Source organism: Pleurodeles waltl, chromosome 2_2 (assembly GCF_031143425.1).
Source record: "Pleurodeles waltl isolate 20211129_DDA chromosome 2_2, aPleWal1.hap1.20221129, whole genome shotgun sequence".
Classification (NCBI taxonomy): domain Eukaryota; kingdom Metazoa; phylum Chordata; class Amphibia; order Caudata; family Salamandridae; genus Pleurodeles; species Pleurodeles waltl.
The window spans coordinates 893,274,880-893,300,131 of NC_090439.1; the positions used below are offsets into that span (position 1 = coordinate 893,274,880).

At 44.8% G+C, this 25,252-nt stretch overlaps 1 protein-coding gene across 2 annotated transcripts in view; it reads left to right on the plus strand.

The window, feature by feature from the left end:
- Positions 1 to 3,218: 3,218 nt before the first annotated feature.
- The window catches only part of ATP6V1C1 (ATPase H+ transporting V1 subunit C1), a 360,600-nt gene continuing 338,566 nt past the window's right edge, over positions 3,219 to 25,252 (plus strand). The window contains exon 1 of one of the 2 annotated variants that reach the window (XM_069220590.1): positions 3,219 to 3,371. The gene's annotated coding sequence lies outside the window, so the exon portion shown is untranslated. The remainder of the gene's footprint in view (positions 3,372 to 25,252) is intronic. The other variant, XM_069220591.1, reaches the window with a different exon arrangement.

Below are 25,252 nucleotides of genomic sequence, written 5' to 3' on the forward strand. Positions count from 1 at the left end.
GGCACTATGAGCAGGTGTCGGGACTCAAAATGAATGCTGCCAAGTCGGTGTTGGTCCCCCTGGTGAGTTCGCATGACTGCTTTGACTGGCAGAAAAGGATACCCTTACGTAGGCTCAGTTTTAAATATCTAGGTATTTGAGTGACCCTTCTGCCTAAACTGACATTGGCTAGAAATCTATCCCCGCTCTTGGCCAGCATCAAGACGGACCTGCTGAGGTGGCAGGCTCTACCCCTAAATGTGATGGGCCGGGTGGCCCTGTACAAGATGTTGGTCTTGCCCAGACTATTATATGTATTTCAGAGTTTTCCCCTACTAATCCCACGCTCCTGGTTTAGAACGCTGGAGATCGCCACCACACTGTTTCTTTGGAAAGGGGCCAGGCACTGAGTGGCGGCACAATATTGCTGGAGAGGAATGTACGATGGGGGTTTGGGCGCCTCAGATCCTTATTTATATTACCTGGCATCCCAGCTGCTGGTGATTCATGACTGGTTCACAGGGGGTGGACTGAACCGGCCTATCAGGTAGAGTTGGAGATCCTAGGCTTTCCTCGTATTCTTGATGTGTTATATGGCGCTCTCCGCCCGTGGGACATGGAAAAGGTAACTAAGGTGTTTTTTTTTGGTGTGGCGCGCCACATTGAGGCATACCCAGTGGAATGCTGTTGTCACCCAGCAGACCACACTATGGAGGGGGAAATGGTTAAGTGCGACGGCGGCTCTTGAAGGGTTCGTGGAATGGGACCTGTTGGGTATTTAATTGGTGGGAGATGTGTGGAAAGGGGATGTACTGAAATCATTTCAAGGACTGCAGGCAAACTTTCAACTAACTCAAACGCAGTTCTTTAGATACCTTCAGCTTCGACATGCTCTGGGAGAGCATTTGCTGACTGTGGGCGCCCTGCCGGAATTCAGCCCTCTTGAGGCCAAGCTGCTCATGGGGAGTCTGGGAGGGAAGGGTATCTCTCAGATCTATAAAATGTTAGTAAATAATGCTCCCGGGAACCTGGATGCAACTAGAACCAATGTGAATCATGGGTGGGAACCCTAGAGGAGTCAGAATTGACGGAGGCTTTGATGACACCAAGGGTGCTGGTGGTGTTGGCAAGACTTCGTGCACTGCAATTTTACTATTTACACAGAGCATATTTGGCACCAGTTAGGCTACATCGGGCTGGACTGCGCTCCACGGCTCAGTGTCCATTGTGCGCTGGAGAGCTGGCAGATTTCTTTCATATGGTCTGGTCTTGTCCGGTGTTGCAGAAATACTGGGGCAGACTAGTGTAAGAGCTGAGCAGGGTGTTGGGGCAGGAGATGCAGATGTCAGCAAAACTAATCCTGTTGGGGGTGATGGAGGAAATGGGGGGAACGCGAGCGAAGTGTGCTCTCGTGGGTACGGCTCTGCTGGTTGCAAAGAGAGATACTGCTGCTGCCTGGAACTCTTCTGTGGGTCCGTCAATTCAAAAATGGAGGAAGGGAGTGGACTGGTGCGCAGGCCAAGAAAAGCTGGTGTACGAGTCCAGGGGTTGTCCTCGAAAACACAAGAAGGTTTGGGGACGATGGTTGGGAATGCTGTGACGGGTTGGGAAGGGGCCTTGACTCTCAGTGTGGTGTTAAGCATTGAATTGCCGTTTGTCTTCTGGAATGTCTCACTGTTCATTATTAATGATACCCTGGAGTCTGAGCTCATTGAGCTATCTGTGTCAACTGTCTTGCACTTCTATGTTTTAAAAATAAAAAACTTGTTTATAAAAACAGAATTGGGCTCTTTTTTTCAACTCATTGTGGGAAATTAAATTCTCCCTGAATACCTTGCCAAGTGCCAGATGCACATTCTCTTGTTATTAAAGCACAGAAATATGTAAATTATCACAAGTTAATTTAACCAAACATGAGAAATTGCTGAATTCTAAGCCTGGAAATAATATTAGAATTAGAATAATATTATACTCCTGCAGCACCTTTCAAAGTTATTCAGAGAAATTATCTGGTTTCACTTGCAAAGTGTATGCGGGTATATTGTGGTTGCAGATTCTTTTTTCAGATTGCAGCGTGTTTTCTTTTTAATCAATGAGAGCACTTGTGTGTATTTGGAGTTGACCTGTCCAGGTACAGTTGCTTTTTATGGCAAAAATATTTTGAACTTTGTACAACATACAATTAGTTGGAAAAGTACAAATGATTGTCCCAGAAAGCAAGCACTGTTGCAAAAAAAGAGAGGGCTGTTGTCAGGCATGATGAAATTTGATGTTATATATACTTTGGCACTAGATCTTGCAAAGCAGATTGATTTTCGATTATTTAAATACAGACAGAACATGTTTTAACTATAACTTCAGTGTGAGCAAGACTCTAATGCAGAGGTTTTCAAACTTATCCCCCCCCCCCATGGGATAAAATCATCTACCCCCCCAACATATTTTTTCATAACTATTCTATTAAGCTGGCAATGTTTAAAATGTCAAGACTTATTTAAACATTGCAGTTTAGTTCTGTTACCTTTTAAAAATTCAATAAACCTGTTTCTCCTTAAAACAAAGCACTATTATGTGCATAATCCTCTTTTTGACCAATATTTAACAGAGAGCGTTTAGCGATTCTAGTTATATAAACAAGTAATCATCATAAAATCATGTCACGGCGATACTTTGTTGTAGTCCTCTTTAAGTGTCCAGCACTCAAGAGTGTCATACGCAACCCAGTGAAATGTCACACGTGAGCACCCTGAAACCTAGGAAATGTCACACCAGGAAAACTGAAAACCTGGCAAACATAATTTACCAAGAGAGAATGAGAGGCGCCACGGGGTAATAATGCAACCAAGGAAATGAGTCCCTGGCGCTGTTAAAATAGTGAAATGCAGTCGTAATTCATGTGCAGAGCTAAAGGGCGCTCGAGTCGCACTGGATTATCGTTTGGGGGCTGATCTCAACACATCAACAAAACAACAATATTTACCAATGCTACAGCGGAGCCTACATTGATAACTCGATTTTCCGCTGTTTCGAAAACCCAAGGACCCGGCAGCTGAGGCCGACTTTACGCATTTCAAATTTGGATCAGCGACAGGCTGTTCCCAGTTGCGATCTAAGAGTGACCGCGTCCCAGTTCCGCCAGGCAGCAGCCTCTGCATAGCCGCCCGCTGCCGACAACCGTCCGGCCTCTACCGCGTGGAAAACGTCACTTCCTAAGGTTCCCTCCCCCACTTCAGTGTCTAACGAGAGCCGCGGTTCAGGGCCCAGGCTCCACCCTCAGCTGCCGCCGCTGCAGACTGTCAGTTGTGTTCGCAGGGCTGCCGCTTCCATTGGCCTTGTCCTGCTTTGACAGCCCGCTCCGGGCCCCTCCGCCGCCAGGGGCCACTACGAGGACGGTGAGTGTTACCTGCAGAACACCCCTCTGCAAATATTGCTGTACAGACTGAGCCCCCTACTTCGGCAGACAGCTCACCCCTCCACGGGGGCGGGGATAGACTGATCTCTCCGCCCACAGCAGAGCACGGGCTCCGGTGCTCGTGAGTCGGGGCAGGGTGCCCGGCTGGTGCCCTGTCGCATTCCATTGTCAAGGTGCCTCCGTGCGTGGCACGATGGGACGCCAACCGTGGGATGGAGCCTGGTTGCATGTTGTACTCATGGCTTGACTATCGCGTTAATTGTGGATTTAGTGTCCTGTGGGTGGCTGTCCTTAAATAGGGGCTGAAACGTAAACGCTGGAAAAGTCTAGCTATGGATCTGACGTGTATGTGTGCTGATGCTTCTGCCTCACGTGATCACACACTACATTTTCACGTATCCGCTGCATTATCACGTGATACCACTGCGTTACTCGTGCCTGCTGCGTCCCCACGTGATGCCACACTGACCGTCGTTGATGCCGCACAGTCTCAACCCTTACTTGTTTCACAGAATGCCCCGCTGTAAATCTCTCTTCTAATGTTTTCACATTGTTTTTCTCTACGTCCTCTCGTGAAGCTATAATCTGCATCTTCAATTATCAATGCTTACTGTTCCCCTCCCGTTGATGCAGCACACCCCTTTTCCCAGTCCCTGATGGTTCTAGGGACCGACACTGCCAGGTTCATAGGTACGACAAATGTAAAAACAACAGATGATGGACGGAATGCAGAGCAAATCGACAATTCACCCCCCAGTCACAGATCTGGGTTTAATTGATCAGCTTTTTTGCTTGCCATGCTATTCCATGCCAGTTTGGACCCAGGCATATGCAAATCAGTTGACCCTGTTCACCATGGGAACAGTCCAGCCTGAACTGGCAGGCCAGGTCCTCCCTGGACCACAAAAAAACATCCTTGTACTGGTTTCAGGGTATCACCCTTCATCAGCTAGGCTAGCTTGAATCTGGTGCATAGCAAGCACAGGACCCATGTCTGGGCATTCCCTTCCCACTTGGGGCAACAAATGCAAAAACGAGATAATGGACTGAATGCAGAGCAAATCAAACATTCACCCCCAGTCACAGATATGGGACTAATCCATTAGTTTTTGCCATGCCGTTTGGCTGGGTGCAAACTGGGATGGCATGGTGAGCAAAGGAATTGATGGATTAAACCCAGATCGGTGACTGGGGGTGAATGTTTGAGTGGTTCCACATTCTGTCCATCATTTATGTTATTTTGATTTTGTCACCCTAAGTGCGTTGGGTATGCCCAGATGTGGGTCCCGGGCTCACTATGCCACTGGAATCAAGCTAGCCTGGCTGATGAAGTGTGATACCCTGAAACTGGTCCTTGGATGTTTGTTACCGGTCCAGGGAGGACCTGGCCTGGCAGTTCGGGCTGGACTCTCCCCATTGGGAGCAGGGTCAAGACTGATTTACGTATGACTGGTTCCAAACTGGGGTGGCATGGTGAGCAAAATAATGAATGGATTAAACCCAGATCTGTGACTAGGGGTGAATGTTTGATTGGTTCCGCATTCCGTCCATCATTTGTGTTTAAGTACATAGGTACAGCCGATTTCTCACGTGAAGCTGTGCTGTGTATTTGCTGGTGTTAAATGCCTGCGGCTTCCGGTGATTCCACACTGTGCTGTTTCCTGGTCTTGCTGATTCCTCACATGATCTGTTTCTCAACCCCAGTTACTTCCTCGTTCTGTGCTACACTGATGTGATTCTCAGTTACTTCTGCTTCCCCACGACTTTACAGTGTGCATTTCTTCTTCCATGCTGCTTCCTCGTCCTGTAATGAGCAATTCCCAGTCCCTACTGTTTCCTCACTTGATACCACACTGTGCTTTTAAGTGCCTGCTGCTTTTCCACTCATTTGCCACCCTGTATTCCCTGCTCCCTGCTGCTTTCATCATGTAGCTAAAAAAATGCATTTGCTAGTCCTAGGCACTGGATCATACCCTACAGTGTGTTTCTCAGTTACTGCAACCAGGGCCTTAAGTGGAATTCAAGAAGTGGGGGTTTATAAAAGGATGTCAAGCGTAACTAATAATCCTTTCCAGGAGGTGTGGCTTCTGTCATTATAGGTGTGCCTTAAGTAATATACTTAAAGTTTTGTGCTTAGTATTTATAACTTGCCACCTGATCAGTATTTTGGTGCCTTTCTGGTAGCCCTGCTATTGTATTCAGGCGCATCACACAGTAACGGACATACGTATATAAAAGAAAAAAAGCCGGATCCATTGGTTTTACTAGTGGGTTTGGCTTGTTAGCAGTGTCAGATACACAAGAAACAATTAGTTTCTTGCGATTAATTAGATCTGAAAATGTTTCCATTCTAAGAGTGAGAGAATTTGATTTAAACAATACCAAGATCTGTGGCAGTGGTAATGTTTTTTTTTTATTTTTATTTTTTTTAATTTTTTTAAAGAGTTTCTCAAATCCTTAAGTTCTTCCCTTCACACCAATTTGTTTTGCAGCCTCACTATATACTTAAGCCGATTTTCTTTCCACATTGTCTGTCTGATATTTTCCGTCTGCTTATCTTTTATTTTCTCTCGTTCATCTTCAACACCCTCTTCACTCTCTCCTGCATGTACTTCTTTGCATCTCTATTATGTCATGGTCCCCTCCACACACAGTGCACCTACCCGTCTGTCAATACTGCATTTTTTACTTTCTGCATGTCAGTATTTTGACTGTATACATTTAAAAAAAACTTTTGGATAGAATCACAACACATGTGGCAGTTGCTTTACGTAACTGCTGAAGTGCCAAGGATTGAATGAACATGTATTCTTAACACCTTTATGACCCACTGTGAGAAAAATGCCTGTTTTGCTTTAACACCCCCCCGCTTGTTGCTGTATTTAGTGCTGGTTTACTGATACTGAACGCAAGAGGGCTCAAGTCCAGCGCTCTGTGTGTGTGCTCTTACTCCTAAAAATGTGTACAGTTGACTAATCCCTATTTAGCTACCTGTAAGTCCCTAGTATATGGTACTCGGTGTACCCAGGGCCTATAAATTCAGGGCTCGAAAAATCATAAGAATGTTACTAGACCTGCAGGTCAAGTAACTTAAATAATCTACTCGACCTAACTGTAATGTACTTGACCTGTAAATGGGGCTCAAATTGTGTGATCCTAGGTTTACATAGTCACCTTTTTCTTAATTCTCACATATGATCGCACCTTCAAATATGTGAGCTCAGCGTTTCTGCAGTACAAATAACCCTCTTTTGTTTGATTAAGTAGACTAAAGTTTGCTGCATGCATCACAAGAATCTAGCCCACATACCCATGAGGTCTAGCCCACATTACCTAAGGCTTCTTTTAGTTTACTAACAACATTGCCATCAGGGCAGGAGTGTTTCTCAGTTGGTTTAAACACTCCAATTTTAATAAATATATTACTAAACCATGATGTGGTAACATTTTGTCATATGCACACAGTAACTTTCCAAGAATCTCTTCACTAACTTGCAGCTTTACTGATAAAACTATATAGTTTATTAACAATCTCTGAAAATTGGGTTTCAGAAAACACATCCTTTGCACACCAACAGGTAAAGTATTCTGATTTGTTTTCATCCTATTAAAATGTTATTTCATCACACAGAAATATTAAAAATGGCTTTCACAACTACTGAAATATATTTTGACATGTTGGTTTAGTCATTTAAATGTTGTGTGTTATGAAAAACCGGACCCCCTATATCCTTTTATTTTACATTCTAAGCTGAAGGTCACACAGTTCACCTTACAAAGTCCTGGAACTCTGCAGTCAGAAACGAAATTAATTGTAAGAAAAACTGACTTTTGACCTCTGTCTGTGAACACAGAGCAAATGTGACATAATAACAAGATTAAAAGGCATCCTTTATTGCCCCTCCACTTTTCAACTAAACAGAACACATGTTCAGTGTCAACTCGCCAGAAGGAACGAGTAAGTATTAAAAATAGCTCGACCTGATCAAATAAGACTCGCCAATGCAAGTGGTCAAGTGGATTTTTCAAGCCCTGAGATTACATACTATTAGTGGACTGCACCACCACTAAACAGGCAAAAACATGAACGTGGGCCTGTCACTGCAGTCTAGCTGTGTAATTATTAAGCTGCAAATTAGACTAGGCAAAATGCATTTTTTTTGCCAGAATTAAACCTTTCTGTTGAATACTGGTAACTCGCTCTTAAGAAGGCTCTAAGTGCACATAGTGCAGAGTGCATGGTATTTTAAAAAGCTGGACATGAGCTCTTCAGTTTTACATGCCCTGGCAGCAGAAAATCTCCAAAGTCAGTTTTCACTGTGACAAGGTTGGCTCTCCCATAGAAAACCCCTGGGTTACTTTGTAGTGCTTCATAATGTGTAACTTCAGTTTGAGAATGGCTGAAGCCGTGGTTCAGCCACTCAAAGTAAGAGGTATTTAAAACCTGATTTGATGGTAAAGTATTATTTTAAATTATTAATTACAAAAAAAAAAGCCTCTTTGAGAAAGTAGTGGTTTTCTTTTTCTTTGCTTAAGCCTCTGGTATTAGTATACTTCATATGACTTAAAGCAATTTCATTTGTTGGTTGCAGTGTTTCTTAAAAATTATTGCTCGCTAGTGGTCAGTTCTGGCGTCTTCTCCCTCCTTTTTCTGTTTCAGAGCAGTGACCAACTACTGTATTATTGCACTTTGTTTTCTTCATCTGTTGCTGTGACGGACTCCTTTTTGTCACTTCTTGGTTGCTCACTTTTCACTGTGGGTGTTTTAGGCTGGTATCTGACTGCGTTTTATTGCAGCATTCTGTTCCTCCCATGTCACTGACATTTGTTTTGGCTTTATTCCAGTGCTATTCTCGTTTACCTCTTCATCCTAAAATAAGCTTATTTTGCAGAGGAAACATCTGGTCGTTTAGCTCTAAGCTCACAAAAGCCGCAATATGCCCTTTCTGGTAGAATGTAGCGAAACCTAGAAGCAATGATGTGAAACTTACTTAGCCTTGCATCGCGTCTCAGTCTCTCTTTTCTCTCTCTCTCTCTTTCTCTGTCTTTCCAGTGCCCTTTTCTGCCAGAACTCAAGACATTGTATACAGGGCATTGCTTATCTCCTTTAGTTGGGCCATAGATCTTCTCAGGCTGCTCTGCACCTTGAAATGTAAGGCACAAATGCTTCCAAGACTTTTCATTTTCTTAAAATATAAAAAGAAAACACTTTTCCAGCCTTATTTTCCAGTTTCTGTTCAGACGTTTACACAACACGAAGTAGCACAGCCACGTTCTCATCTCTCCTCAAGGGCTTGTGATATCTGATGTCGGTAGCCGCCAGTGACTACCAAACCATGGCAGGAAAAGACAAAATTATGAGACTGAGTTGACCAGTCTATGTGGCAAGAAAAGTCCAGTTCTGAATTTACAATGCCAATAGCTCTAACTCAAGAAAATGCAAGACCTATTGCGTTGCAAATACTTGTTAATTACTCTTGGGTTTGAGGCCCAGAGTGGCACGCCCACTCAAAGCCCTGCTTGCAACTTCACTCTCTGTTTCCTTGTCTTGCAAGATGCCACCCTGTAAGTTTTTCGGTGCCAGCTACTTTAGTATACAATGCCACAACGTGCATTTCCTAGACTAGCATTTTCCTTGCATGACACCACACAATTATTCCTGGTCATCAGTGCCTTGTCATATGATGCCACTTTGTGCATTTCTCAGTGCTTCCGCACCTAATGTCTCACTATTTGTTAGTACCGGCTGCTTCATAATATCATCCCTTATCTGCTACATTGTCAAATGATATAAAGCAAAATGTAGGAAGAGCGTCTCCACATGAAACCAGACTGTGCTTTCCTCAGTCCCTCTTTTTTTCCTCGCTTGATGCAGAACTGTGCTTTTCGTAGCACTGCTGCTTTCTCGCTATAAACCACACTAAGCCGATTTTCAGTCCCTACTTCCTTACTTGAAGCTACATAGTGCTTTTCTCAGTCCCTGCTGGTTCCTCGGATGTTGCCACACTATGCGTTTCGTGGTCCCTGCTGCTTCTTCATGTGATGCCACACTGTGTGCTTACTGGCCCCTATGTTTACTCACATCATGCTCCTCTGTCCTTTTCAGAGCCCCCATTGCTTTTCTCCAGGACCCTGCTGTTTCCTCACATAATATTGCGCTGCTTATCCTATCCCTGCTCCTTCCTCACATAATGCCGCACCGAGTTTCTCAGTGCTTTCTGGTCTTCGCACGAGTCCACGCAGTGTGGTACATTAGCAATTTGAAAAAGCTATTGCTGTTCTCTAATCGTGTCACCAAGGATCTCTGAATGGATTCAAGATATTCAGTGTTAAGCAGGGTTAATTGACAAACTGACATTACGTGTATAATGGCCAGTGGCTGTCTTTTCTCCTGGTCTAAAGTGTCTGTTTTTGAAGAGTTCTGTCTGAATGGTTCCCTTTAACTATCTGTTGCACCTTAGGTTTACTGCTGTTGTATGTGCACTACCCCTTTCAAATTGCCTTCCCATGTATGATTTAGATAACTCTCTGTGTTTAATCTCCCTGATAGCCATTGACATTTTGAATGTGTACAGGATGTTTTGCTTTGCAGCTCCTTTTGGATTTATGTTTCCTTTGCTATTTAGTTGTTTTTGTTTAATGGTAACACTAGTCTGGGCCTGGCTATATGTAGTGGCAAAGGGCATTTCTGTGGACTTCATTAAGGCAGTGTAATATCTTTGTCATCATGTGAGAAGGTAGCCTCTTTCTAGCCTTGTTACCCCCACTTTTGGCCTGTTTGTGAGTGTATGTCAGGGTGTTTGTCACTGTTTTCACTGTCTCACTGGGATCCTGATAGCCAGGCCTCAGTGCTCATAGTGAAAACACTATGTTTTCAGTATGTTTGTTATGTGTCACTGGGATCCTGCTGGTCAGGACCCCAGTGCTCATAGGTTTGTGGCCTATATGTATGTGTCACTGGGACCCTGTCACACAGGGCCCCAGTGCTCATAGGTGTGCATGTATATGTTCCCTGTGTGGTGCCTAACTGTCTCACTGAGGCTCTGCTAACCAGAACCTCAGTGGTTATGCTCTCTCGTTACTTTCAAATTGTCACTAACAGGCTAGTGACCAATTTTACCAATTTACATTGGCTTACTGGAACACCCTTATAATTCCCTAGTATATGGTACTGAGGTACCCAGGGTATTGGGGTTCCAGGAGATCCCTATGGGCTGCAGCAATTCTTTTGCCACCCATAGGGAGCTCTGACAATTCTTACACAGGCCTGCCACTGCAGCCTGAGTGAAATAACGTCCACGTTATTTCACAGCCATTTTACACTGCACTTAAGTAACTTATAAGTCACCTATATGTCTAACCTTTACCTGGTAAAGGTTAGGTGCAAAGTTACTTAGTGTGAGGGCACCCTGGCACTAGCCAAGGTGCCCCCACATTGTTCAGAGCCAATTCACTGAACTTTGTGAGTGCGGGGACACCATTACACGTGTGCACTACATATAGGTCACTACCTATATGTAGCTTCACCATGGTAACTCCGAATATGGCCATGTAACATGTCTATGATCATGGAATTGCCCCCTCTATGCCATCCTGGCATTGTTGGTACAATTCCATGATCCCAGTGGTCTGTAGCACAGACCCTGGTACTGCCAGACTGCCCTTCCTGGGGTTTCACTGCAGCTGCTGCTGCTGCCAACCCCTCAGACAGGCAGCTGCCCTCCTGGGGTCCAGCCAGGCCTGGCCCAGGATGGCAGAACAAAGAACTTCCTCTGAGAGAGGGTGTGACACCCTCTCCCTTTGGAAAATGGTGTGAAGGCAGGGGAGGAGTAGCCTCCCCCAGCCTCTGGAAATGCTTTGTTGGGCACAGATGTGCCCAATTCTGCATAAGCCAGTCTACACCGGTTCAGGGACCCCTTAGCCCCTGCTCTGGCGCGAAACTGGACAAAGGAAAGGGGAGTGACCACTCCCCTGACCTGCACCTCCCCTGGGAGGTGTCCAGAGCTCCTCCAGTGTGCTCCAGACCTCTGCCATCTTGGAAACAGAGGTGCTGCTGGCACACTGGACTGCTCTGAGTGGCCAGTGCCACCAGGTGACGTCAGAGACTCCTGCTGATAGGCTCCTTCAGGTGTTAGTAGCCTTTCCTCTCTCCTAGGTAGCCAAACCCTCTTTTCTGGCTATTTAGGGTCTCTGTCTCTGGGGAAACTTTAGATAACGAATGCATGAGCTCAGCCGAGTTCCTCTGCATCTCCCTCTTCACCTTCTGATAAGGAATCGACCGCTGACCGCGCTGGAAGCCTGCAAACCTGCAACATAGTAGCAAAGACGACTACTGCAACTCTGTAACGCTGATCCTGCCGCCTTCTCGACTGTTTTCCTGCTTGTGCATGCTGTGGGGGTAGTCTGCCTCCTCTCTGCACCAGAAGCTCCGAAGAAATCTCCCGTGGGTCGACGGAATCTTCCCCCTGCAACCGCAGGCACCAAAAAGCTGCATTTCCGGTCCCTTGGGTCTCCTCTCAGCACGACGAGCGAGGTCCCTCGAATCCAGCGACACCGTCCAAGTGACCCCCACAGTCCAGTGACTCTTCAGCCCAAGTTTGGTGGAGGTAAGTCCTTGCCTCACCTCGCTGGGCTGCATTGCTGGGAACCGCGACTTTGCAAGCTACTCCGGCCCCTGTGCACTTCCGGCGGAAATCCTTCGTGCACAGCCAAGCCTGGGTCCACGGCACTCTAACCTGCATTGCACGACTTTCTAAGTTGGTCTCCGGCGACGTGGGACTCCTTTGTGCAACTTCGGCGAGCACCGTTTCACGCATCCTCGTAGTGCCTGTTTCTGGCACTTCTCCGGGTGCTACCTGCTTCAGTGAGGGCTCTTTGTCTTGCTCGACGTCCCCTCTCTCTGCAGGTCCAATTTGCGACCTCCTGGTCCCTCCTGGGCCCCAGCAGCGTCCAAAAACGCCAAACGCACGATTTGCGTGTAGCAAGGCTTGTTGGCGTCCATCCGGCGGGAAAACACTTCTGCACGACTCTCCAAGGCGTGGGGGATCCATCCTCCAAAGGGGAAGTCTCTAGCCCTTGTCGTTCCTGCAGTATTCACAGTTCTTCAGCCTAGTAAGAGCTTCTTTGCACCAACCGCTGGCATTTCTTGGGCATCTGCCCATCTCCGAGCTGCTTGTGACTTTTGGACTTGGTCCCCTTGTTCCACAGGTACCCTCAGTCAGGAATCCATCGTTGTTGCATTGCTGATTTGTGTTTTCCTTGCATTTTCACTCTAACACGACTATTTTGTCCTTAGGGGAACTTTGGTGCACTTTGCACTCACTTTTCAGGGTCTTGGGGAGGGTTATTTTTCTAACTCTCACTATTTTCTAATAGTCCCAGCGACCCTCTACAAGGTCACATAGGTTTGGGGTCCATTCGTGGTTCACATTCCACTTTTGGAGTATACGGTTTGTGTTGCCCCTATCCCTATGTTTCCCCATTGCATCCTATTGTAACTATACATTGTTTGCACTGTTTTCTAAGACTATACTGCATATTTTTGCTATTGTGTATATATATCTTGTGTATATTTCCTTCCTCTCACTGAGGGTACACTCTAAGATACTTTGGCATATTGTCATAAAAAATAAAGTACCTTTATTTTTAGTATAACTGTGTATTGTGTTTTCTTATGATATTGTGCATATGACACTAAGTGGTACTGTAGTAGCTTCACACGTCTCCTAGTTCAGCCTAAGCTGCTCTGCTAAGCTACCATTATCTATCAGCCTAAGCTGCTAGACACCCTATACACTAATAAGGGATAACTGGGCCTGGTGCAAGGTGCAAGTACCCCTTGGTACTCACTACAAGCCAGTCCAGCCTCCTACACATCAGTTGCTTAAGTTTGTGCTAGATTACTTTTGGGCACATAAGAGTGTAGTAGATTTTCCCCTGCCAGATGAAAAATGTATCCTTGGGTTGTCATGTATGGAGATCACAACCTTATGCAGCACAAGCTGATTACTGCTGGGGGTTTAGCCATGTTCTTTCATAATCCTTATTTAGGTGTACCAACCATGCAAAATGTAGCCACTCTGTTTACACTGTCTATTTAAATACTGCAACGTTGCATTTTATTTTTCATTTTTAACCGTTTTTGTTACCTTTTACTACTTTAACACTTCATTTGTTACTTGTTTGTTATAGTTAGTGGTTAACCCAGTCACGCTTCCCTTGTAGTGTGCCAACATCTATTTGTTTGAGTTGTACTTTATAAAACGGGACATAAATAAAATAGTTTACAGTTTTTCAAAAATGTTTATTAATTGTATAGAAACATCAGTAAAACGTTATACAATGCCTGTACATCAACTCTTTTATATTGCAATATAAAACTTTAAAAAATGACCAGTAGCATAAATCGGAATCAGTTTGTGAGTTGAGCTGAAAATCTTTATTGCATGGTTAATTAAAATCATTGCAGCAAATTACAATAAAAGAAATGAACACCCTTAATATACCAAAGTTCTTAACCAACATAATCCCACATAGAACCTATAAGGGTGCATAAATCACATGACCTCTTGACTGAATACAATAAAAAAAAAAAAAGGATCCAATCATGCAGTCGCCTAAAATTCAACTGTTGCGCAAACTAAGCATCCATCGTCCCTCCCCGTACGAGCACTGACTAATTATTCAATCATTCACCCAATACCGTATCCAATGTTCCTCGATGCCTGCTGGTTGGCTCATCTCTTAGGGATAGGAGAACAAAATAATACATTCCGTGAGCCCCAAAAAAATTCTCAGGTTGATGACATAGAGATATCTCTATATATATATATATATATATATCTATATCTATCTATCAAGCTAATATAGAAAACAGTGCTCACTCCACTAGGCCACTTTGCTTCGTAATGAAGCAGTGCAGATGCCAGCGACCATGAGCCCGAAGCTGCTATGAGTGGGTAACCTCCCACAACTCATTATTCCAGCACCCAGAGCCATCAAGCAGAAATGTGGGGTAACTTGGGTGGTAGGAGCCATTTTGTCAAAGCTGTTTCTTTGTAGGCCTCATCCCTTCTGTGAGTACCCACACTAATTTGGCCCCTTGCCTGACGTAGGGCCAGACGCAGTTTGTAAAAAATAAAAATTCTCAAAGCAGGCTAGTTCCATGGGGACCACTGCAGTGAATATGAGTTTTTAGAGCTTCATTACATATTCTCACCCCGTGTTTCAAGAACAGGGGTTTTAAGAGTTGACACCTTTCTGAAGCCAAACATGGGCAGCAGCATACAAGGTGTGTAATAGATTTAGTATGATATTCCATTGAGTGCCCCAGTGCCATCTTCCACTTGCGTTGATAGTCCCAGGCAGGTAGAGTTAAGAGGCGCATCTGCAATATGCTCTGGCATGCTCGCTCTCCAAGGGTGCTTTCAAATAAGGCTGACCTTTTGGTGGTTGCATAGGATTCAAGCAAGCCATTGGCTCCGCTGATATCCCTGACTATTGAGATATCGTGGTCTCTGGAGGCTTGCACGCCTAACTCTTTCAATTTTTTCTTCAGCACCGCTATCATGATAGAGGGGTCTGTAGTATAGGAGGGTGCCAGGTTGAACTGTTCCTCAGCCTGTGTCAGATAGATGGCCCAACAAATCCCCCTGAGGCTACCTGCATCCGCTTTGCAGACACTCTGATGGAGCTTTATCATATCCATTTTGCACATTACATCCATTCTTATTATGTCTAGTTCCAGGTGTATCCCTGCATGCCTTGTTGGTCTGGGGATCTTAAAGATCCTTTTGTAGTCTCTCATCCGGTAATTCTCCAATGTGATTGTCAATCTGCCAGGGAATGCCAGATGGCCATAGGTAATTGCAGGTAGCAATTTCACCTTTAAAACCCTCCTTATTGGCTCTGATGTTGATGCCTTAAGCGCGCTGGTAGAGTTTTGCGAATGCATAAGAGATTTTCACTGCTTTAGATGTCAATTTCGCTGCTTTGTGTGTAATTCTCCCTGTGTTTGATAACCAAACTCCCAGGTAGTGATATTTATCTTCCATCTCTATGCTTAATGGTCCAAGTTTCCATGATCTATGCAGTTTTTTTGCCAGGACCTTAGTTTTTGCTGCATTTGCTTTTAAGGCATTTCTTTCACTGTATCTGTGCAATATGTCAAGACCCCTTTTTAGCCTGATCTGAGTTTGGACGAGCAAGACCAAATTGTACCCATATTGAATTATGGAGAGTACCAATTGCCCCAATCTTGGAGGGAGCGTGTTTCCTCTAAGCAACTCAGCATCTAGATTAGCCGTGTATAACTTAAAAAGGGAGGGGTCAATGACACAGCCCTGTTTTAGATCTTTGTTGGTAAAAATCTTCCTGGTCACATGTATGTTTGTGATATATATATTTTTTTTCCCCAGTCTCACCCAAGTGTCAGAATATAAAGCCATTATTGATGCAAGCAGTTTCCATGGTATCCCCCAGGTCGCCAGTATCTTCCAAAGGATGTGGTGCACCACCCCATCTAAAGCCGTGGTATAATCAATAAAACATGCAAAGAGTGGGTAGATGTTGATTTCAATGCGTGTTGACCAAGATATGAAAGTGCAAGGACATCATCTAACGTAGAAGAGCTCGGTCCGAAGCCTGTTTGATATGAGGGATTGATGTATTTGCTGAAATCCAATTTTCTAACTCCTTGAAGCAACACCCTGGCGTAAGTTTTGGCATCTACGTCTAAATAAGGCTATCGGCCTATAATTTTCAGGGCAGGTAATACCCCCTTTTTTGTAAATGGGTATCAGTATTGAGCCCTTCCAGGCCTCTGGAACCACCAAAAAGTGTAAACAGTCATTAAATAGATCGGTCAGGGGTTCATCCCAATATACTTGATCATCTCTGAATATACCCCCACCCCCAAGGCCGTTTGGGCCGTGAGGCCCATCCCACCTCATATTACCAAGGATCGTGTGTACAGTTTCATTAGTGAAAGGTACTGTCTTGTCATCTAGCCCATCTGTTTCGTAGAACCCGGCAGCGAGTTCTTGAGCCTCTGCATACTTTGGGTCCACAAAAAGATTTCCCACGTGCCTTTCCCAGTCGCTGGCAGAGATCACATTGGCACTGGTTTCAGATGCATAGAGCAATGGGCTAATATAATCCCAGAATTCTCTGCTTTTATTAGGCGGCAGCAGTGCAACCAGGCGTTTTCCAGCATTCTTCCGTCTCTCTTTTACCTTCAGTGACCATATTGCTCTTTTGTACTTTTTCCGTGCCAGCTGCCTTAGGGAATCCATTGCAGGGGTTTTGTTCCTCTTGCAGTGCCTTTCTGCCTGCCGGCATCTCCTTTTATACTGTATACATTCCTTGGTTGCTGGCAGCTTATCCACCCTTTGTTTTTTACTCCCAGTGTGACCAGCCTGCGCTCTGTTACAAAGGTAAGCTTGAAGGTTCTTGAGCACATGGCCCCATTGATCAGTTATTTGGCATGCCCTATGTTGGAATTTTATTAGGCCATTAGCCTGCTTCCATGCCTCATATTTTGTTTTGCAGGCTGCAGTCCATTTAATTTGTTTTGTTAATGGGCCTGGGATGAATTGGTGGCCACTGACTTTGTAAAGATCAAAAAGTCAGTTGCCCCAAGATCGACTTCCGTTACCACTGGATTATGGTCACTTTCATTTCTATGAACCACCTTGTGGCTTAAGCACCTGCACAACAGTGCTGGGCTTAAAACGATGTAGTCTATTGTGGATATATTTCTAAAAGTTGGAATGCTTGTGGCCGCTACTAAAGTGCTGCAGTCCGTCATTTTAAGACCATGTTCATTAAGGAAAGTTTCTATAACTAATCTTACTGGGTCTCAACAGGGCCCCGATTCCTGACCAAGCTGGCGAATGTTAAAATCTCCTGCCGTCACATATTCATGCCCTGGTATCCGTAAACAAACTTCTTCAGCAAGACCGATATAGATTTAACCATCATCTGTTTCTTTCCTTGTTGGGGGTTGATCTATAGGTTTACCACTGTTACAGGGGTGCTTATTTTACTTAAGGCTAAGCCATGAATTGTTATCATTTACATGTTGCTCGTAGATTTCTCCCACATTACTCATTTGATAGCCAAGGTTAACTTAACGGATGTTGCAAGACCTCCAATGTATCTTCTGAACAAGTTTTTTGTTGTTGTTGTTGTTGTTGTTGTAGTCAGGCAACTGGATTGTTGTAAAGCCCTATGTGGTCTGGGGTCTGCCATCCATGTTTCTTGGAAGCACATAATATATACCTCATTTACAAAGTTCTTAATGCTGAAGCTGGCTATAAGAAAAGCCAAGCCGGCCACGTTCAAGCTAATTATTTTGATAGTTTTATATTCTGATTTTATGGAAGGCCATTCAGAGTTAAATATACGTTTTCCTTTAAATAGACAGAGCTGCAAGGAGCCATTCCTATCCTTGCCCCCTCACAATACCGTGACCGTCATTTAACCTGTCAGAATGACACACTCCTACATTCCTTGTCCCATCTGGGTAGGACTCGCCTGTGTTCCTTGTCAGCTGTATGGTTATTTTTTTCCTCTAATAATAGTGGTTTCATGACCGGAGTACCCCTCAAGGCGCTGAAAGTTGTTTCCTGCCCAGGTGTGTTGCTTGGTTTCCAGCAACAAAAATTTGTTGGTACCGTTCTCTAACTTGCTTACTAATTTTTATACCCCAATTTTCCAGGAGCCTTTTGTATTCAAAGATTCTGTCGATATTGCTTTGTTCATACCATGTGGTCAGTGTGGATTCAGTCTGCCTAATCCATGTGTAGGTGTTAAAGTTCACCACTAATAGGTCTTCCGACGTCAAATTTTCAAATTCAGATATGTGATGTAGTAATCATAGAATATTTGATCTATTGAGAATATCCCATGGCCCCTGAGAAGCATATAATGGAGTGAAGATTATGGTTGACTGATCCGTAATTTACAGGCTTTATATTTAATTCCCTAGTGTATTCCTGGTCGGACTCAGGACTGTGTTTTATCAAAGGTTGATGTTTTTCTTTTCACTGATCCAAGCCCTTGCCTGACTTGTCCCTGAGCTTACTGTGGATTGAATAATTTCTTGTGAGGTTTTTGTATTCTTGCTGCCCTCTGCTTTGCTTTCCCTGTTTCAGTGTTATGCTACTTGCCGTTTGTGTCCTGCAAGGTTCTATCCCCTTTGCTCCATGGAGTTCAAATGTAGTGTCTTCAGGGGTAAAGTGTCAATCAATAGCATACATCCAATTATCTCTGTCACTTTTTTGTTTTAGACCTGAGCCCCTGTTATTGACATGTGGCTTATTCGGTTCTCTTTCTAGGTTACCTCCTATGGTATTCCTCCTACCCTCCATCCCTGGTTGATATGTCACAGGAATTATCATAGGGCTAGCCCCATGTACTGTTTCCACTTCCCCAATATGCTCTTGATCCGTCGCAGGCACTATCCCTCTGGCAGCCCCTTTATTGACCTTGGGTCGTCTATTCCGTTAGACCGGTGTCCTACTGTGGGGGATGCTTTGCCAGATTCTACACTAGGATCCTCCATCCTGGAGCTGGCCAGTGTAGGGTTAAGGTCTTTTCTGCAAGCCGGAATGACTTTCTTGTCATCAATTTGAAGTTTAGGCTTAATGTTGGTTGAGAGATCTTCCCCAACTGAGCAAGTGCCTGTTGTGGGAGCAGCTGCTGATCTCTGCTTAAAGACTGGATAGGGCTCCAGTGGATCTGGGGAGTTACTGATGTCATTGGGCATTTTCCCGGTGTTTTTCCATCTAATGTGTGTGTGTTTTTTTTTTTTTTCTTTTTTTTTCTTTTCTTCCCTGTCTTCTTGTTAGTTGTGGCTGTTGATTGTGCCCAATGTTTGACTTATATGACTGTCTCCAGATTTGTCACTTCTCGACTATATATATATATATATATATATAGATAGTGGGGGCGCCTTGGAAGGAGGCTTATTTCTTGGTCCATACTCGTTACTAACCAACCACTTGGCATTCGGTGTGGAGGGCCTCCCTTTGCAAATTACTTTGAGGGGACCTCTGTCATGCTTCTTACCTCCAGGTGGCATGCAATTGGTTGTGTTGTCAGTTTCCCCAGCTGGTCTACAGTGTTGGATTAAGCTAGTTAGCAGCTCTGGCAGTATTGATAATTTATCTAAAATTGCTTCCATGTGGCTCCCATCCACTCCCTTGATCGATGAATATCCCTGGTCCCACTTTTCTAACTTCCCTATTAGTGCGTTCAGTTTGTTATCCAATAGGAGCACATTCTGAGCCATCATGTGGGTTAACTGTAATTGAATCTCCATCTTATGAGATTGCCATGAGAGCGCGTTGACTGCCGCTAGCAAGGGGTTGTTGATGGTATTTATAATGCAAACAGTGCTACCCACTGCCTCCCGCCCCACATTGGACGTGTTATTTTCTCCTGTTTTCTCTCCGAGATCTCCTTCAAGCTCTCATCCACACGGCCTTGTTCTTCAAGGTTTGTTTCTTGCAGTCGCCAGCCATCCTGGGCTATTGAGTTGTGGGAATCCTGTGGGGCCCACTGGGGCCCCAGTGTAGGGTGGGGGAGTGGGTCCAGCTGATATTAAAGGGCTCTTGAACCTGAAATTCCACCAATTAGGGATGGTGCTGTTTGATTAGTCTCAGCCAATGTTTGCTGTTGGCTGTACCTTGTATGCACAGCCCACCCCCTGAGTGGCTGATCAGGCATCAGGGCTGATCTCATTACTTCAACTGGGTGTATCTGATTGGTGTTAGTATTATTGCCAGTGTTCGTTTTAGGGGTACCATTGTAATGGTTCTTGTTAAGCATACTCATGCTTCCTCCTATTGCGGTATCTGCCAACTCTTATTAGCACCCCAATACGTGAGGCGTCAAGGCTGTTGTCTGTGCCTGGAACACCACTGGTCTCGTTTTGTACTTGCTCTGATTGCATTGACTTGATTGCTGGTTCGAACGTTCGATTCGGCGAAGCAATAGCAGACTATGAGCCTTGATTGCCCTCAGGAATAATGGATTCGGTTGTTTCCCCCACGGTGCCTAGACCATTCATATTTCTTGTAAAATAGTTGTGTATATATGGTTGGTGAATATTTGGGACCTTTAGCTTCGTGTCCCCCTTGGGAACTTCTGGTGCTCCTGGGACTTGGATAAAAAAAAATCTGAGGTCGATTAGTTGACCTACCCAACATAACTAATCAGATCTATGGGAGCTGTGGATTCAATGGGTTCCACAGATTCTGAAGGCTCCTTCACCCGTATCATCGAACTCCAGGGGCATGCCGGGCCAGTCGGGCTTGAGGGCCTCGTATGGCACCAGTACTTTTTGATTCCTGTGTTAGAAATGTTAGGTTTACTGCACAGCCCGACGCCTTGAGACTTGGTTGTAGCCGATCTGCTGCCTTAGGCGGCCTTCTCAGGTGTCTAATTTCCCTGTATGCAGAGAAGATTCTATATGCCAACTTCCAGTTATCTCGAGATGTCCTGCGTGCCCTCTGCTCTTTCAGTCTCTTATGCTTAGTCTTCTTTAACTGTCTTACCAGCTTTGCCTGCGGCCTTTGCTCCCTTTGTAGCCTTTGTACCTTTTGTGTCACGGTTCTTGTCCTCTGATGTCCTGGGGGACTTGAGAGACTAGGGGGGCTCAGAGTGCCTGGAGGAATTAGCGCAGACCACAATCTAGTTGGTATTATTGGTGGAATCAGTTTGTGTTAATTCAATTAGCGTCTAGAAAACAGACAGACTTTCACCATTGATAATTTTATGGATGAAATCTGTTTATTATTTTGAAATTATAAACTTACAAAATACAGCACATCGCAGGACAGTAGATGAAACGTATCACCGCAGTAAAAACTCCAAATCTACAGACAGAAGTCCCTCAAATGAATCCCTGAACCTTGCCCAAAGGGACCTCCCCGCCAGCCCCCTCCTTGCGATCCAGTGACAGGGATGTGGAATTCCTATCGCCCGACGCCCGGGACATCTTGTTTGGGGTCAAGGGCAACAAGTTTTTATGTTTACTTTGTCCTTGGGACAAGTAGGCCCAACCCTCTGTAGCACAAACCCTTTGGCTGCCTGTTTACAAAGAGTGGAACTCTCTGCAGTTGAGGTAATGTGTTTCCAAAAGATAATGCTGTTCGAACTTGTATTTATGGTTCATTATTTGAAAGTCTTCATTATTAGGGTGAGTGCTGTAAATAAATGTTTTAAGGTCACACTTCACTACTGACGTTGGTTCCAGTAAAAAAAAAAAAAAAAAGTGTATACACATATTTGAAAAGTTTAGGCTATGAGGCTAAATATAATGCTCCCAGAATGCTCTCTGATTAGATGCAAATTAAGTGTCATTTAGTAAAATGTGTTGATGCATGCTAGTATTTCCCAAAAATATTTCTAATGGAAAATCAGTGTAACCATTTTCAACACGATTATGGGAAGCATAAAAATAAACAAACACTGACAAAGCCAACTGATCCAACTAATTTTTATAAGTCTTTTAGTTTCATCAATGCGTGTCTTGTTTTGACATGGCTTTTGTAACACTTTATTGTTGTGGGAGCTACCAGGCCCTCAACATTGTAACAAACACTGGCAAAAACCACCCAAAAAGTTTTTGAACTCTAAAAGCACACGTTGCCACCAGTGGCATAACAAAGGCCCCGCAGCCGCCCTCCAGGGGGCCCCTTCAGCACAGCACCTGCCCTGAGTGAGTCTGGAGAGGGGTCTCCTCCATGTTCTTTGCAAAGGGGCACACTCCAGTTTCGTTAAGTCACTGATTGCCACTGTAGTTCCTGAAACTGAACAAAACTACTTTGTGTGCCAATATGTTCCTTGTGGAAGAGCAGAATGCGATTACTCACAGTAAAGCCAGCCGAAAGAGAGAGAAATAGAAGTTTAATAAAAACAAAATGTCTTTGTTAACACCAGACCTAATTAGGGACCAAGACCCACATGTAGGTAGCTTTTTGCATGTCGCAAACAGCGACTTTCGCTGTTTGCGATGTGCAAAAAGCACATTGAGATGCACAAACCCAGTTTTGCGATTCGGTAACCTGGTTACCGAATCGCAAAACTGGTTTGCGACTCGCAATCGGGTGTTCCCTTCCTAATTGCGACTCGCAGTGCAATGTAGGATTGTTTTGTGACCGCGAACGAGGGCGCAAACCAATCGCAGTTTGCACCCATTTCAAATGGGTGCTAACACTTTCGCAAAAGGGAAGGGGTCCCAATGGGACCCCTTCCCCATTGTGAATGTCACTCTAAACATTTTTTCAGAGCAGGCAGTGGTCCTGTGGACCACTGCCTGCTCTGAAAAAATGAAACTAAAACGTTTCATTTTTCGTTTTTGTAATGCATCTTGTTTTCCTTTAAGGAAAACGGGCTGCATTTAAAAAAAAAAAAAAAAAAAAAAAAAAAAAAAACTGCTTTATTGAAAAGCAGTCACAGACATGGTGGTCTGCTGTCTCCAGCAGGCCACCATCCCTGTGAGGGCCGCCATTCGCAAGGGGGGGGGTCGCAAATTGCGACCCACCTCATGATTATTTATGAGGTGGGCATTTGCGAAGCCCTTGCGAATCACAGATGGTGTCAGGGACACCATCCTACATTCGGATTTGCGAAATTGCAAGTCGCTCTGACTCGCAATTTGCGGGTCGCAAATCTGAACCTACCTACATGTGGCCCCAAATTCTTAAAGTCACAAAAGTGCACCCATGGTATATGTCGTACCCCTATAAAATACTTGTGAACTGTATTTTAGCATGGGTAAATACGATGTGTAGATTTGCTCATGTGAAAATCTATTGAGCATTTGCAAGTTCATTTTCCCTCCAGCCACTTTCTTCCCAACCCTGGAAGAAGTTCTAATTCTGCCATTGTCAGGAGTAAATGTCCAACCTTTCTTATTATGGGAAAATATTAGAGAGAAGCTGGTGAAAATCTTTAAAACATGCAGGTTAGTAGGTTTGCAGACTCAAAGGCATTCCAGCCCTGGAACTATTGCTTACTGCGTCCTCCAGCCCCAGTATGCAGATCTGCAGAAAGGTGGCAAAATAAGGAAATTGCTACAGTAGGGATTGAAACTGCAAGTATTCAAGTCCTACTATGGTAGTAGCTCTGGCATAATCAGAGAGGCTATTATCAGAGCTCTTCCATAATGAGATTGCTGCCATAATTTGTCGCCACACTACATGGCACCAAAGGGACAAGTAGATCTTTTTACAGGACAAGTAGATTTGAGAAGCAACTTGTCCCCTGGACAAGTAGATATTTTAATAAATTCCACACCCCTGAGTGAGCAGGCTAGCAACGCCCAATAGTCTTTCAGACTGCGAATCCCGCAGATGAGAACCACACAAACATATAAATGAAAACACACCAACAATGCTTCCCCTTCAGAGTCCAGGTCATCCTCCTGTCTCTCCACTCCTCTACCCCTCCCCCCCGTTCATTCTCAGCCCTCCCAAGTATCTCTCCACACAGCACTCTGACCAAAGTACAAATCAGACTCAAAACTCTCAAATAAGCCAGACATGTCAACTCAGTAAATTATGCGGATAGGATCTGAAGGAATGGCTTCCATAATACACTCAAGTCACCCATCCGCTGCTGGGAGGCCAGGGTGAGTTTCTCCATGGCGAGGATAAACCACAGGTTCTGGAGCCATGAGACACGCGTTGGAACCCTATCTGTACCCCAGAGAGCTAAAATCCGCTGAAACGCTGTGTTAAGTGCCAGGGCCATCTGCCTCCCTTTTAGTGATCTCAAGGGAAAAGTAAGGGGATTGGGCAGCCCCAACAAGATATACGATGGGAATCTAGAGATCTTGGTATGGAACGCTGTATCAATATCATCTATAATGCTTTCCCAATAACGATGAAGCTTGGGACCATGCCAGAGTAAATGCACAAGTGTGCCTGTGGCTCCACACCCCCCTCCAGCAAAGGTCAGACTTAACATGATCCCATGCATGTATCCCTGCTGGAGTGTAATACCAGTAGGAGGCCACTTTATATGATGTCTCTGTCCCTGTTGCATTATAGGCTGTGTGGTATATTCTATAGAATATACTGTCCCACTCCTCATCTGAAAATTCCCTCTCCCATCTCAACTGTCCCCTTGACTTAGGCAGACGCTTCTCCCCCTGCAGAAGCCGATAAAGTTCTGAAATGACTCTTTTATCATCCTTCTTTTGCAACAGCCATTTCTCGAATGGCATCTCTGTTAGCTCACAGGATAGCCCAGTGCCGAATCTGATAATACATCAGCCTATCCGCCTCCAACAAGCCATACGACTCCCTTATCTAATCAAAAGACAACACCCCTTGTTCATCAAAGAGGCTTCCTACCCTCCTGCAACCCCCTTCATACCAGCGTCTCAGGCCTTCCAGACAGAGTCCAGGCTCGAAGTCAGGATTCCCACCTATGGGGGTCATCGGGGACGGAAAAGACGTCAGCCCCGATCAACAGGCCACCGCGTCCCATATGCGTAACGTTGCTCCCGTGATCAGGGAAGAATAAAGTCCTCCTGCCCTGTGCCGACGTCTAAGCCAAGGCTCATTCCATATATGAGAGCCCGCCACTGCCTGGTCCATAAAGTAGCAATGTTTCTCAGTGAGTGGGCGACTCCTCTCTAAAAGAAAGCGCAGCTGCGTCGCCTGAAAATATCGCAGATGACACGGAATCGCCAGTCCCCTCTCACTCTTAGGGCGATATAAAACCTGTCGCAGGAGACGCGCCGACTGACACTCCCATATAAATTTCAGAACTGCCGATTGAAGAGTGGCAATCGTCCGAGGAGGTGGAGTCAATGAAAGCGCCTGAAACACATACAGTATACGC